Genomic DNA, 16805 nt, shown 5'->3' with positions numbered 1-16805 from the left:
ATGAGGTAAAAACTATGTGGACTTTAGACAACTTGGTAAAGCCCACCAAGAGAAGCTGCAAAAGAAACAAAGAGGCCAAATACACATAGGAAAAACTTCAGTTTTAGAAGGGATACTGGTTAAGGAAAAATAAAGAAGAATAGGAGGTAAACTGCTGACATAGCAAAGCAAAAACTTTTAAAAATGTTTTCAATAGAACAGGTTTCTGCTTTAAAAAGAATAAAGTAAAACTATTTAAATCACATTGTCTCACATGAACTTGTCAATTTCAATGAAATTTGCTCTGAAAAGTGTCAAATTGAGTAATCTGCACATTTCAGTTTTAAATATGCTGCAACGTTTCTTTATAACTACAATTTAATTTCATGGCATGAACATTTAATGTTGCTATTCTATTATATTTTCAATTTACAATAAAAGTAAAACTTCTCAAGCAAGAATATTTGGGAAAACCCATCATAACGAAAAGTATCCCAATAGCCTAAAACCTTTTTTTTTCCCATAGCTTTTTTCTCTGCATGAAATTGAAATTTTCCTCCTGGACAAGAAATAAAAACAAACTAAATCCAAACAAACCCCCCAAGCTTTCAAATCATTAACATTTTATTTAGGATATTGCTTTTTTTCATTTAATAATAAAAAAGATGGACCTAGTCCATCTAGGACTAGCAGTCCTTAGGCATCTCTAGAACTAGCATTCCTTAATTAATTTGTTTAAATCAAGGAACAAGTTGATTTAGGTTTCTAGCAATAAGTCTCACATTAAGGTTAATTGAACTGTGAAAAGATTTAGGAAAAACTCCCAGGCTGAGACAAGCAGGATGAGCATGGGGCACAGTTTTGGCAGTGAGGTTCAGTGCTTCTATCTGAGCTGTAAGAGGGAGCAGTCTGCTCTGCACATACATTATTCCTCAGATGCCAATGGCATGTCTACAGGCACATCTAACATGAAATTACTGATTTACTCTACCTAAGACAGCTCATTCCTTGTGCTTACAAATAGTGTTGTGTGGAGATATCTGTAATTATGTGCAGATGTGGAGAAAACAGGCCCAGAGTATAATTTTCCGAAGTGTGTGGAAGTCTGTGGGAGTCACCAGTGTGGACAAGCAGAGGTGTTCCACCAGTGTGGACAAACAGACCTTAGCTCAGCAGCAGTGAGTGTCAGCAGCCCTACCAGGGTGTAAGGATGTACCACAAACATCTCCAAGAGACCACAGTTCAATCACACAAATAAGAGCCTGTTCTCACCTGGAGGGCTGTGTTCAGTTCTCACCTCTCCATCCCACAGGTGAGACAGAAATGTTAAAAACTCAGAGACACCTTCAAACACATGAAAGGGCTGGAAAAGCTCTCATGTCATGAAGTGTGGAAAGGACCAGCAGCACTCTTTTTGGGTTTTGCTCTGTAAGGAGCACCTAAAGGTTGAAAAGCTGCTAAGCTCCGTTCCCTGAGTGAGCACTGGTGCTCAGGTGTAAGTGTGAGCCTGTGCAAAGAATGTACATGGCTTCAGGCAGGCTCAGCAGAACTTAGAACAAAATTAGGAGCTGAGGTAGAGTGCAGGAATATTCAGTGGTAAATCCTTTTAAGTAGTGCTCTTTAATCATAAATGGTCTTGCATTCGGGTATAGCCTTTTTGTAATGGGAGTTAAAAATGGAGTTAATTAGGAGTCTTAAGACAGATTTTTTATTTTTTTTTCTGTAGCACTGCAAGTCTTTGGACTTTGTGTAATTCTGGAGATGGTGGCAAACATCTAGTTTATACAAATGTATAACTGTTAAATCAATTTCGTGAGTGCCATTGACAGAAAGATATCTTCCAAAGGGCTCTGTTCATTGTATAATAAAGTCTGTTTTTTTTTTTTCATTTGAACCCATTGTTTTCTGAGTGCGTAAGAATAAAGATCGATAGATGCTTTCTGAAACCAGCTTAGCTGATTTAAAGACTCCATGGGGAGGGCTTTATCCCATCCACAGTTCCTGTAGGTGAGCCCCTCCTCGCAAGTGTAGATCTCACATCACGTCAGGAAGGGCTCCGGAGACCTTGGGGTTTTGCCAAGGATGTTTTCCCTGCAGAAGAGGGAGGGAACAGTGTCTGACCAACAGCCCTTGGAGGTGTGCATCCATCTCTGAGTGACTCTGGGGAGAAGACGCCATGCCATAGTCCAGTCCATGCCTGGCAGGAGGCAAGGCTTCTCACTCCTGCTGGCTCAGGTCTGCATCCCTGAAACCTCATTCTCTGGCTTTTTGGGATGAGCTTTTTTACCCCTGTTAGCACATTCTCTCTGTTTCTCAAGAAAAACTTTTGTGTGACTTGAAATGACCACCAAAATCACAATGGTTTTGTGCAACTGAACGGACCAATTCAGTCATGTGTAAAAGAGATATAGCAAAATAAGACCCACAGACACCCCGGAGACTCCTTGTCCCATTTGTGACATTGTTTTTAGATTTATCTCTGACCTAAGATCTGGACAGCTCTATCTCTCTCCAAAAAAACTGCCTTCTGTTATGTGAGTATCTTTTTATCTAATTGAAAATGTTCCCATGTTTGTTTTGGTGAAATCAATTATTTTGCAAGTTACTCTGCATGCCTTGTGCAAATTTAGGCTCTTTTCTAGCCTATAGATATCTAAAACCACTGCTTCAATATTTCAGTTTTTTTCTTATGGACTAGAAGAATTTCACACCCTCTTTCTGTGAACAGAAAAAAAAGTGATTTCTTCTACATGGCTACATGCAGAACTTTTTTTAGCATATGGTAGATATTTGTATGATTTAAGTGAAGCTGATTATTTTTAATGCAATATGAAATACATCTTAATATAAATACATTCCGTGTAGCATTCTGTGATAGTGTCTTGAAAATATTGTAATCGTTAGTGCGAAGCCACAACAAAAAAACCCGTTAACTCTGTGCTGCTATCCTCCCATTCCTCCCTGCTGGAATGGGTCACGTCTGCAGTATTATGTAGGTGGTTTTTTGATATATAGTACTGTACTGCATTATACACATAATCAAAATTGTGAGAACACTAAAGTGTGAAATAGCTTACTCCTGAAAATGTTCATGGCAGGATGTAGAAGATGCTTCTGAGCCAGCATATATGTCTGGATCAATGACCTGAACTGGCAGGGGTCTGCTGGAAGGAATCCATTACCAGGGTCTGCCACAATGCAGTTTTGTGCAGAGAAGCTGAACAGTGAGATAGGAGCAATCAAAATACATATATAATAAATCACGAGTAAAATTTGCTATGTTCAGTTCCCATAACATTTTCCCTCCATTGTTACCTTCTATTACAAGTGATTTAGCAGAACAACGATAACGACAATGTTCTGCTGGAGACTAGGCCTCTTCAATTGTGCCTCTGCCCTTGGAATCAATTTCTTTTCTCTTAGCCTGACCTTGGCATCTATTTTCCTCAGTATTCATCTGTAAAATCTTGAACTTCTTTAGACCTTCCCCCATCCCCTACTTACCCACTGCAAGGGACATCTTTACCAGGAAACTGGAGACTGAAATGTCTTGGAAAGAAAAATCGTAACTAGATAAACAGAACCTGAATGCAGTCTATCTAACGTGTGCCTCATGTACACAAACACCATTAGCCCAATCCTGTTTGTTCAGAGTACAGCAGAGGCAACTTAGTTTGCATGTCTGAATAGGGTGCTTTAGATAATATTATGTGTGTCTTCAGACTTGCAAGAACTATTTCCATGACATATAAGGAAAAAATTTAATCCATCACCAGTGGATTCATGGAGCATAAGCATTTAATTTTTTCCTATTCTTATATCACCATTTGCATTAATATTAAGCTGGGATTGAAGTGAAAATAAAATGCCAATTTCAGCATACAAGTTAGGGAAGACAAATGACAAATAAAACAGAAAAGAAACTACCCTACCAGCCAAAGAAACAAAATCATATTTAAAATGGATGACATTGCAGAATCTAATGCTGTCTCTCCGTGCTCCATGTAAGCCCTGATGGGAAGCCACCAGTGAGGAGCAGTCTGCTGCACTAGGGACACTGGTGACTGGCACAGAGGAGTGAGGAGGTCAGGGTGGGCTGTGGTGGCATCACCAGCGTGCCCTTCAGAGGGATGTGCAGCAAATGCATGGCAGCCAGCAGAACAGCCACAGCCCATAGCCTGACACTGCCATCCTTCTCCAGAGGGTTTCACACTGAAAGTAGTGGCACTCCCAGAACAGGCATGCATACAAGGAGCTCAGCAAAATGAGAAAAAAAGCCACTAGTCAGGGAAGAAGTACAGGGAAGGTGCTGGTTTTCCCTGCTCAGTTCTGCCATAAAGTACTGGAATGGTCTGCCCGGGGAGGTGGTGGAGTCACCATTCCTGGATGTGTTTAAGAAAAGATTGGATGTGGCACTTAGTGCCTTGGTTTAATTGAGGTGTTAGGGCATGGGTTGGACTCTATGATCTTGAAGGTCTCTTCCAACCTTGTGTTATTCTGTGATTCTGTGATTCTGCCATGTGAGTACAGAGAGCCTGGGTTGAAGTTTACCTACTTCAAGCAGTCCAGTCTCCATGGAAATCAGCTAAGAAGGTCTGTGAGTCTGTGTTTGGGGTACCTTTACTTTACAGAGGTCACAGCATGATGTTCCAGCATGGCATGCTCTGCTACCTTCAGCCTTCCTCCTGGGCAGGTTTCTGTTGGGGTGCATCTCATGAGTGAGGGGTGGGTGCAGAAGGTTCTGTGGGTCCCTGTATGGAAAGAAATGTGCCCGTTGGATGAGGACTGGAGAGATTCTTGCTAATGTGTTTGGGTCTAAGATGTAACAGCATCCACACTTTTCCCAGGATGTCTCTTTCTCTCCGCAGCTCCAAGGCAGGATTGGCTGACATCCTCCAATATATACATGGCTTCCCCAACTCTGGAGCAACTGTGGGGGTAAAAAAGTAATGAGCAAAGCTGTAGAAGCATCTACATTTTTCATCTGGAATAAATTTTCTTAAACCAAGACAAAAGTGTAGTAGCATGAGATTTTGAAATAAAAGAAATATATTTGTTGTGTCAGGGAACACAGCTGTACCAATGATATAGAGAAGTCCCCTGCCTGGCCAGGGCTTGCAGACTTCAGGATTGTGAGATGTTTCATTCTTGTTACCACAGTCAAGTGATCTGTCAGCAACCAGTTTTACTTTAGCTAACAGCTGAGACAAGAGAATGATTTCACTTACAAGCTGCTCTTCCCAGTGCTCAGAGGCAGTCCTGGCCCCTCCTGGTATGCTCCATGCCCCAGGACGGGGTTGCTTCCCTCAGGAGCACACTGGTTTCACAGAAGTGGAGTGTTGTCACCTCAGGGCTGCCAAGCTCTTCTCTGCCCACCACTGCTGCCTGGTCTTACTGCTGTCTCCATCCAAAAAGTGAATTAAGAACCAGAAAATGAGATAGAAATAGGGAATGGAAGAGACTTGACATTTGAATGTAATCAGGAGCACGTGGCATGGGAGAGTAAAGGTTTCTTCCTCTCCTTGTGTTTACCACTGCCTGCACATTGACTTGTTTCCTGACACATGAGCCATGACTTGAAAGGAATTCAGACTCCAGCAAATATTGCATCCCACTTCAGTGTGGCCTCTGGGATTGAATAAGGGCAAATCTATTACACTGTCTTTGCTGGTGACCCTGGCAAAGCCATGATGAAGAGTGCTGGTGCCATCGGGCCTGCACAGGGTGGTGGCACAGTCTGGCATGGTTGCACCATGAGGGGTGCAGTGCCTGTGCATCCACCTGGCCTGCACCCCGCCAGGCTGCCCCTTGGACAGGGCTGGGCATTGTGGATGGAGAATCAGGACACCAAGTCCCATTCAGGGGTCTGTCAAAATTCACCCTTACTTTATTTTGGGGGGAATCAGGCTCCTGTGGTAAAGGTGAGCGGGGTGTCCTTCGTTTGGTACAGATGATGTGAATCCTGATGTCTGGCTCTTGGAGAATCAGTGGTGAGCCTGTAAGGACAGCCTACACTTGCTAAAGAGGGCAATCATAGTGATGGATTTTAATAATTAAAATGATTTTATAACAAAGAAACAAAGGAAGCTGATCTTTCTTTTCTCCTCCTTCTCTTGTGAGCAATCTTAGCTTTGCAGATATTGATTCTTCTTGCTCCAGTGGGCTTCATTTATTTTCTGTCATGGAGATGAATATTTATTTTTAATAAATTCTATTCTAGCCTTTTTGCCTTCATCTTTTTCTCTTTTGAATGGTCAGTGATGGAAGATCATATTTCCCCTTTTTGCTTGAACAACAACATTATAGTTTGTCATGACCTGCAATTATGACAATAGTTCAATTCAAAGCATCCCAGCTTCAGCTTCAGTGTGCAGTAACTAAGTCCAGGACTGAAAAGCACTGACAATGGGAGAGTAAAACCTGCCTCTGGTACTTGATATTATTATTATTATTATTATTATTATTATTATTATTATTATTATTATTATTATTATTATTATTATTATTATTATTATTATTATTATAGCAAAAAGCTTTAATATTATTATTATAAGAGCAAAAAGCTTTTGCTTTCTTTTCTATTCCTTTGCAGACCTCATAAGGCTCTGCTTGGATTTCTGCATAGTTAATTTGGCAGTTTATAAATTACCACATTACGTTAACACTGAATGCTTCAAAACACAAATATATGCACAGAGGGCTTGAATATTTGAAGTGTTTTAGTACTATAGGGAAATAATTTTGTTGTGAAGCTGTGGCAGATATAGAAGTGCTAGGGGATACATGACCATTTCATCAGGACGGTGTCGATGACGGCCTATGAACATCCAAGGGGAGAAATCATCTTTTATCACTGTTGTGTACCATGCAGGTCCAGATGGAGGATAAAACATGCATGACTTGCCCGCAGCTCTGAAAATAATTATACTCATTTGCCAGAAATGTAGAAAGTGCATCCAACCAAGTTACCACCCATCACAGCGACACTCCGTTTGCATACTGATGAAGTTTAAAGCCAGAGACAATGACGTTGGTATCAACAGCAGAGGGGGCTGGGAATCACCAGTGCTATAGGATTAACAGCGCCGTCGTTTTATATTATGCAGCATTTTGCTTATGCTGCACATCAAAAAACTCCTGGCGCTGACACTCACGTGGCTGTTTACAAGATGGGTTTGGTTTAAGGCTCCGAACATTGCGAGGGATTCTGGGGAGCAGGGAATGAAGGCCATTAAATCCGCCCCCCACAAAGGGTTCCTCTGGAACTGCGCGGGGTGCGCTGTGAGTGTCGGCACAGGTCGGTGAGTGCGGGGCAGGAGCCGCAGATGCTCTGCAGGGCGCTCGCAGTGCCTCCCCTTGCCCCTGAAGGATGCGCTCGATGAGAGCCAAAAACAGCACGCGCAGGCTGGGCTCTGGCGCTAGTGCAGAGTAATTGATGAATGGGTTTTTAAAGTGTAGAGCGAGAATGAATACCAGTAGGACCCAGGAGTATAATTCTTTATATTGCAATCAGCACTGCTTGCGTGTAGTTGGTTAAATGGTAGAAATCTGCAATAAGGAATACAGGTTTTGTTGTTTAATCTTTAAAAACTAAAAAAGAAAATTATCTGGGAAATGTTTTTTTCAATTATTGGCTGTTTTATTTTTAAAATTGAATTACTTAGGGGCATTATTCAGTTTTAAATCACCATCAAGCAAAATTACCATTGCTATAATAAAGTGATTTCTGCAATTTCTTTAAATCAATAATTTTAGTTATATACACATAAAAAGACACTGTGATGTAAGTATAATAGTACATATATGCCATTTGGGCTCTTCCAGTACTCCTGGTACTCCTTAAAATAGTCAGGGTAAAGTACTGTCCTAATATGCTTTTCCATATGTGTTTGTTAACACCTTGCTAGTTAAAGTATGCCTTAAAAAATAAAATAAAAGAAATGCTGAAATTGTTATTTCATTCACTGATTTATACAGCAGCTTTTCCTGATACAATGAAGAACCTTAGATACAGTGGCAAACACGTTGATCATCATTAAGAAAAATAACAAACTAAATCTTGTTAAAGAATGTTAACATAGCGCATACCCTGGTCTAGGTGGAAGATCTTGTTTACCTCTACTTTGTACTTTGCTGCCAGCTAGAAGATACATGTAATAAAAACATGTAAATCAGTTATGTTTTATAAAATCATAATTTAAGCTTCCAACTTTATTTTGATTCTGGTAAAACTAGTATGTAATCACCATAATGACATAAGGCACTGAGATGATCTCTGATGTAATTCCATGGACAATTTACGTGACACTATTAATGAATCATGTCCATGTGTTTTATAGTTTGATAGAATCTCAACAGTTTGATACTTTATTTTTTCAATTCTTTAGAAAATGTATTTGAAAGGAAAATGGATGACTAAATAATAAAAGTGCTTGCTCAACAATGTAGCAGGCTGGCCTGGATCTACCAGGCACCACTAGGCAAAATTAATCCTTGTCTTATGCAAACAAAAATGGCCTTTGCAATCTCACTGCTTGTGAGCCCATTTACTTTTCTTGGTGCCACATTTTACTGAGCAATAATGCAGTTTTTATATAGTCCAGCTGTCATCAGAGGCCTCAGTTCAGCATACACCAATGCTGCCATTAGTGTACCCTGTCTTATTAACATCCACTCTATGCCAGACACTCCTGGCGTTCAGCTGAGGAGTAACCAATCAGAAGAAATATCTTGCAGCTCTTTGGCCCGGAAAAATCTAATGATGTTCATTTGAGTAAGGAAAAATCTAGGAATTGAAATGCATCCAGATCAGACCTGAAAAGTAATTCCTGAGCTAGAAGGATTTAAAAAAAAAACCAAAACCAACAAACTTTATTGAACTAAGGATTCAAAAAGTAAGTAAAATTTTATTATGAAGAAATTGTTCTACCAGAGAAGCAAAACAAGGCCATGAGATTATTTTCAGCCCTAATTTCATAGCATAACTCAACATCTAAATAAAAGGAAAAAAAAGGAAAAAATACCAATACCTGCAAGAAAAAGAGGAAAAAGGTTTAAATTACCCCAAACATAAAACATGACCTTACACAGTATTTCTACAGCCATAGTAAGGGAGATGCTCAGTATTCAGGTGGGTATCTAAGCATAAGAGCAAGGCAAAGGTACTTGGAACCAAGTTTCATAAGGGAACATTCTGAAGCATAGAGGATGGATGCACGAGTCTCATCCCTGGAGATTTCCTTTCTGCTGCAGAAACTTGACTGTCAAGGGACCTTTCCAGTTGCCAGCTTATTAATAACTCCTTAACTTACAAACAGCTGTGGCAGTGTTGGCAAAAGGGCAAGGTCAGCTACCACCTGACTGGCAAGGGTATTTTCAGTGGGAAGCAGTTCCTCTGGGGGCTCTGAAATGCACCAGTGAAACCATCTCCTGCATCATTCACAGGGCCCAATGAAGCAGAAGCTTGTAAAAACCTTGATTCTGGCCAGCTGCTGAACAATACCTGCCACTACCTATAATGCAAAATTCAGAAAATTGCACAGTGTCAAAAGAGATCAGTTAAAAACTGCATCAAGAAATTGCTGACAGTGGCAAGAACAAGTGGAGGGGGTTTAACCAGGACTTTCCCTTGTCTCTCAAGCTGTAACCACCAACAAAGAGGTAAATTAACAGAAAGAAGCTTTATTTCTGGCAAGGACTGGTTCTCAGATAGCTGATGTTCTTAGCAGGCTTCACTGAACTCACACAGAGGGGGCAAACTATGAAGATGTCATAAATAAATTTGAGAAATCCTGAACCCTGCATAAGTGTATTTGCTTTCATAAGACTTTTCAGCATATGGTTTATATGTTTTTAGATCAAGACAAGATGAAGAAAGGGAGAAAATAGAAGTCCTCTGAGCCCCAAGGGATCAATCTTGCTGCCAGGCTGGAGTGGCTAACTGTACCCCTGACTGGGCATGAGGCCCTTGTGCCAGACAATCTGGGGAGCAAACAGAGGACCCAGAAATAAGTAATGACAAGACAGTCAGAATTTTCCAGGCAAAGGTAATTGGCTACTTCTGCCTGAAGCTGAGGGGAAGCAGAGAGTACTGCACAGTATGTGCACTGGGGGATCTGAAACAGCACAAAAATTGTCAAGTGCCAAGAAGAGTCACAAGGATCAAAGTTGGAATTGATAAAAACTAGTACTGCTATAAATACACTTTGGCAAAATATACAAGTCCAGACAGTGTTCAGGATTTAAAAAAGGATTAATTCCAAAGGATAAAACAGTTTCAAAAAACTTCCAAGGATTTGCATAGTGCTCAACTAAGAGAGGATGACATCACCATTAGCTCATAGGAAACCCTTTGCAAAGCATTCATCAGAATTGTAGCTCAGGGTGGATGGACAATGAACTTATGCTGCACATAGAGGAATCCTGGTTGGGAGGTGACAGCTACTCTAGCCTCCTGCTCAAAGCAGCACTGTGACCAGCACCACATCACGCTGACATGGCTTTTTCCATTCCAGTCTGGAAGCCCTGCAAGGCTGGGGATTCACAAGTGACTTTCAGTATCCCACCTCAGGGCTATGCTATCTACCCCGACAAGCTGTTCTCCAGTGACCGTTCAGTAACAACAGGATGTGAATATGTGCCACAGTGCTAGAAACTGTGATGGGAGCATGGCAAGGAGAGAGGCAGAAGAGGTGACTAATAAAACTGAAAACTTACAGAGTAATCTGTTTCTAAAGAAAGAATTTTGATCAAGGATATCAAAGACACACGAGGGCAAACCTTAAATATTGAGATAAGTATTGTGGTCACACTCTGAGCAAAAGTCTATCTTACTCACAGGTGCCTCCAAAAATCATATTGGTGCTGTGCTCATATATCTGACAGGTCTAACTTGGAGAGTTTCAATGTATATCCCATAGGTATCAGTAAAAACTGGAAATTGGTATTTTTACTTAGGCCAGGATGCTTAGCCCTTGCATGTAAAAGCTTTCAGAACTTTATTTTTGAGAGGTCAGTGTCAGTGCAGAGTGATTATATAACATTCATCATGATGGCCAAAATAGATGTCTTTCAAGGCTAAAGAGAATTCATTTTCTGTTAAGGTTTATGATTTGCCTCTTGAATGTTAGAGTGGTAAAGATCTGGCTATTGCAAAAGCACTTGGTACAGCACTTGACAATAGCAGGAAAATGAAATCCAGGAGAAAATTTCATGTATTTATCAATGGGCTCAAAAAATATCTCAAATGAAAAATGGATTCTGATTGCCACTGACATAGCTGGAAATAAAAAAGAAATTAAATTTAAAGAGAACACATCTAGATTAGATATTAGGAAGAAATTCTTTACTGTGTGGGTGGTGATGCACTGGAATAGGTTGCCCAGCAAAGTCATGGATGATTCATCCCTGGCAGTGTTCAAGGCCAGGCTGGATGGGGCCCTGAGCAACCTGGTCTAGTGGAAGGTGTCCCTGACCATGGCAGGGGGGCTGGAACTGGGTGGTTTTTGAGGTCCCTTCCAACTCAAACTAATCTATGATTCTATGAAGTGAGACCAGGCTCCTGGTGTGACATCCCAAATCACTGTAGATGAGTTTATACTCCTGGATAAAGCCAAGTAATGTGGTCATGTCACTGATGATTGTTTCCAACACAAAAGACAATACAACCAAAAATGTGATCATGCATATCACAGCTATTATTACCAGATGTAGAAACTTTGAGATTTTGTTGTTTGAAAAAAGGCTGCATCAAGAATTTCAAGCATGGAAGCCTTGTTTAGACAAGATAGTCTTGTTATCTTTCATGTGGTTTAGTGTAAAATGTCACCAAAATAGTAAACTTACTTTTGTTTACCATGACTATTCACAGCTTCTATTATAGAACATCATGCAAAAAGGAAAAGTTGTACCACATCGCCATTCTAGTAAACAAAAATCTGGAAAAATACCCCAAAACAATCCCTGAAAAACAGAATACAATGAATGAGTTCCTATTGTGTGAGGCTGTCTCCTAAAACAGGCACAAAGTACCAACAGTAGCTGAGCTGTTCTCCCTATCTTGGAAGTCACATAGCAATAGGGGTATGAATAAAGTGTTTTGTCAAGGAAAGGTGTCACACAAGCTTCAATAATTCTTGCTGGAAGCAGCTGAAAGCAGAAGGGTTTGGACATGAGCAGAGAGCTTTTGCTCTCTGCAGAAGTTAGTTATTTTAGTTAATACATGGGTTATAAGAATTTGAAACACTGTCAGAATAATTGTTAGCTATTATCAATTACATCTTTCCTTGGAAGGGGTAAACAGGGAGACCTGAATCTTGAAAGGCTCCAATAGCACCTGACTGAGACAGGGGACAGAGATAATTGTATTGTACAGACTTGATGTGCTAGAGCTTTGATTGACAGTGGGTGGGCTTGGTCAGGCTCTTGATGCTGAGCAATTAGTGAATATCCAAATACTGCAGAGATAAAAGCTGAGTTTCCTGGCAGATCTGATACTTCCAACAAGGGTATGAATGTCTAATATCTGTCTGGAGGTTAAAATCAGCACCAAGGACCACTCTCAGCCAGGGTACTCAGAGGGCCCTGGTAATAACAAGTCCACATCTCTGTTCAAAAGCCTACACAACTTCTGGTCTCACAACTGATCAAAGATATTAGGTTTTAATAACTACCTGTTTCTTCACACTCAGAAACAGGAGTCCAACCCTGGGAATCTGAAACTTAAATATAATTTAATTGGAAAAACAAGCAAATAAAAATTACTTGACTAAATATGTGTGTCATAGTATAATATGATTTTTTAAAAGCTTACATCAGCAAAAAGCAGTGTGTTGCCTTGCTTTTGGAGGGGTAAAATATTAGAATTTCTCAATCTAAGGAAAACATGCATGAGCTAGAGTAGAATTTATAATTACTACTAAATGCTGTAACATATGTACCAACATTGCAATGTTACTCATTCCAAGAAATGGTGGGAAAAGGCTTGATGGAAGAAGATGACCATAAGGAGGCAGGTTTCTTTAGGTGAGATTGCAGGGGTGGAGGTTTTGTTGTGTTTCTGCCTCGGTAATATGTATGTGGGATGTTGTAACAATGAACATATGTATCAGTGTATTAAAGTTTTTATTATTCCAATTCTGGGTAAATAAATCATTACATAATTGAAAAACCAAAACCTTCAGATCATAGCTCTTTTAGACATACATTTTTCCATATGCATGGAATGAGTAGTTTACCAAAGAAATCAGAAGCTGTTCGACAGAAAATTCTCAAGAAACACTAGAAAATATGTCTGGACTCCAATCCAGATTTTGCATACAGGTTTCTGTGTGCAGATGAAACCTCTCACTTGAAAAATATCCTCTCATACAGGGAACATAATGAGAAAACTTGACACATGCTTTAAAACTCTGCATCCAAGGCTGCATCAGCACAATTTACTTCAAGGAGTCTCCAGACAAGAACACACACACAAATACACACCAAATGTCCACCTGTGAAAAACTCATTCATCTCAACAACTTGATAACTAGTTTCAAATATTTACAAACATTTTTCAAACACTACTCAACTGTCCAGAGATACTCCAGACACTCAACAGCCAGAGAAATGGGGCCCCATTAGAGAGCTGGAAGTGCATGAGGAGTAGGGGTGCATCACTGGGTCCCACCAGGGGATGGGACCATGCCTGGGGGACACTGCTTTCAATGACTCTGGTGTGGTTGAAAGCCCAGGGAGGAATTTGAACAGACATGAACTGATATTGCTGCCAGGCACCAATGTATCTTGTAGCAGTCCTTTTCCTAGATGAGACATAAATAACTGGCTTTTCATACATTGACAGATCATCCCACTCGCAGATGCTGAAAGTGTCTTAACAAACCTCCTGTCGACACCTTTAAGGTTCTGGTCCAATTTCACAGTTGGAGCTCTGGCTTTCTGGGTGTAAGGAGCTAGCAGTTAAGAGCAGGCACTCTGACAGTCCATTTTATCCTAGGCCAGCCAGAACTTGAGTCTTGCACAGAAGCAGCTCCTAAACACACTGGGCTGAAGTGAACACTTGCTCCAGAAGACATACCACTGACTTGCTCCACCAGTGTCCCTGAGCATTGCTACCTTGCCCGGCTTTCATGGTGAATCAGACTCACAGGTCAAACCAAAGCACTCTTTGTTCTGCCTGCCTCTGCCTCCACATCTACCTCTCTTCACTGTTACCTATTTAGAGCAGAACCTAAAAATGCAACGGGATGCATCAGCACTTTGACAGCAAACAGCAGCTCCTCACGCAGCCTCAGTGCACTGGCATGTGAGGACCTGAGAAACATTCCTTCCTGGGAAGCCTGACTAGGAATACATGCTTTTCAGCATCTCTGAGATGTAACAGGGGAAAGATAAAATAAAAAGTCATGCGGGAGGATTTCTTAATTTTGATTCAAAAGTCATCTAAGTTAATGCTTAAAGAAGTTAGGAAGTGGATTGAATATCATATTTGGAAAGTGGTGGAGAGTGTTGATTGGGCTTTAGTATGGTACTGCACAGGCCAACAATCTGCAACATTACTGTTAGCACTAGAGAAGTCCCTTGCCATGTGTTTTGGCTTAACATGGAAAGAGCCCTATACAGAAATCTAGCATATTTAAAAAAAAAGGTAAAGATATACAAGATTTCCACATAGATGTAGATGACACCTCTGCTGTGGAAAAAAAAACCTAATGTCACCCAACCAATAAGGTATTTCTATTAAAAATGTCTCCAATAAAGCAAATAATCTCTGGACCTTGAAAACTCTATATTACTAGAGCTCTACTACTCTCTCAAAATCTTCACCTCCTTCTAACCAGCAGTCTATGTGAAACTTTGTGAAGTGAAAAAAAGATATACTTACTTATTTCTAAGTGCACAATAAAACGACCTGTGTAGAACTGAGAAATCTTTGAGATCTGGAGTATAATGGAAAAAGCAGACAAAGTTGCTATTCCTTTTTCTTAGGTGCTCAGGAGAAGCACGCTGGAGCAAAGTAAAGCCTCTAGTAATTGACCCCACGGAAGCAGTGAGGCACAGCAGAATCAGAGGGAGACAGGGATAAAGGATGGGGCTTCATTCAGATCAGGTGGGACTATGTTATGTTGAGACCATGTCAAAAGAATTCTTTCTCTGTCCTTTTTCTGCACCCTGTTCCTATGAGGTCAGGCTCTTTGGAGCCCCTTGTTTTACATCCAGATATGGAAATAGCCATGACCAATTTTAAACTAGTTAACTATGCCCAAATCTGTCCTTTCACATTGCTAAGCTCACAATTTTTTTTTTTAATAGTCCTGTCCTTTTTTTTCCCCTTTTGTTTTAATACAGTTCTGGCATATAAGTAGTTTTTATAAAAACTCTAATATTGTACATTCCTAATCCTGTGCCATCACTTTTCATGTTTTGACAGGTATATACATTTGGTAGTAAACATTTGATCTGTATTATTTTTTTTAGTGTTTTTGGTCTTTTCATTACAGATTTAGCTATTTCTGGATATTATTTTCCTCAAAATAAAAGAATAAGAAGAATGATAGGTCCATCCTTTCCCTCACATGAGGCCACCATGTGCCAGTGCACTGAGGAGCATTTGTGGCTCCAGTAGCCTAACATAAAACCAGACAGTGATAGTGCACAACAGGCAGGCAAGGAAATAGGAAGGAACCACTAAAGAGGGCAGACCAAGGCCAGATCCAGACTAGAGAGAGCAGGGGACACCGTAGCCCAAGCTGTCTCACTTGGGCTGGGCATGCTGGGTGCCAAGGTCAGCAACACAAGGAAACTTTCAGCTCCAGGCCCTCCCCTGTACCTTCTCAACTGACCAGCTGACAGGTCAGACATTCTTAGGGTGATCTTCAACAAGTACAAATCAGGGCAAAGGAGAGGAGGGAGGCAAGACTCTGAGGAGAAAAATGGATATTTGAGGGGAGTTTCTTCCACCCACACCTGGGACAGAATGACAATAAATAACTGGATGTTTGCTTTAAAATAAAGAGGGATGACTACAGCAGGCAGGTCATTAGAGACAGGTTCAAGATCACTGTCTTTGTAGGGGAGATGAGGAGAGGAAGGTTTGCTATGGTGGAGGAAGATCAGGATGTGGATGCACACAAAGTGCCTCTGCAAGGTACTACCTTGAGTGTACAACACACATTAGAAGAAATCTCAGTGGCATATCTGAGATCCACCCCAAGGATTTTTGTGAGAGCTGGTAAAGCATCAGACTCCTTTAATTTTTTTAATGTGGAGACTTTAATCTTTTTTTTTTTTATTTTTTTACCTCACTTGGTTTCTCTAGAGCACGTCTCCACCAACTAGTTGCTGGTAGTACCTATTCCAAATTAAAGTAAATTTTTCCCAGTATAAAAGAAATAATAATAATACCCCCCCAAAACTCTGAAACTTAAAACCAAGCCGATTATGTTAACATAAAATTGTTAGGTACATTTTAAGTAGCTGATATGTTGATATAGAGCTGGACAACATGACCAGTACTGTACAATTCACATCATTTTTAAATCACAACTTATATTCAGGGGACCACAGATGAATAGAGATCAATAATAGCAATGAAATCTTAATATTGCCATTTGGAAATTACACCCATTAGTGGGCCAGAGTAAATAAACAAATTTTAAAGAACAAAAAATCTGTCAAAGTATGTATTATATTTGCAGATACAGTCTGTAAGATCACATTGAATATAATTATTTTCTCTCAACAGTATTTTCAGATATGCACTTCCTACATACATTTGTGAAAATGTCTTTGAAATGTATTCATTGAAGTTAATTATACAGGTCTAA

The sequence above is a fragment of the Molothrus aeneus genome, chromosome Z (assembly GCF_037042795.1).
Source record: "Molothrus aeneus isolate 106 chromosome Z, BPBGC_Maene_1.0, whole genome shotgun sequence".
Classification (NCBI taxonomy): domain Eukaryota; kingdom Metazoa; phylum Chordata; class Aves; order Passeriformes; family Icteridae; genus Molothrus; species Molothrus aeneus.
Note: the sequence above shows the minus strand (reverse complement) of the source record.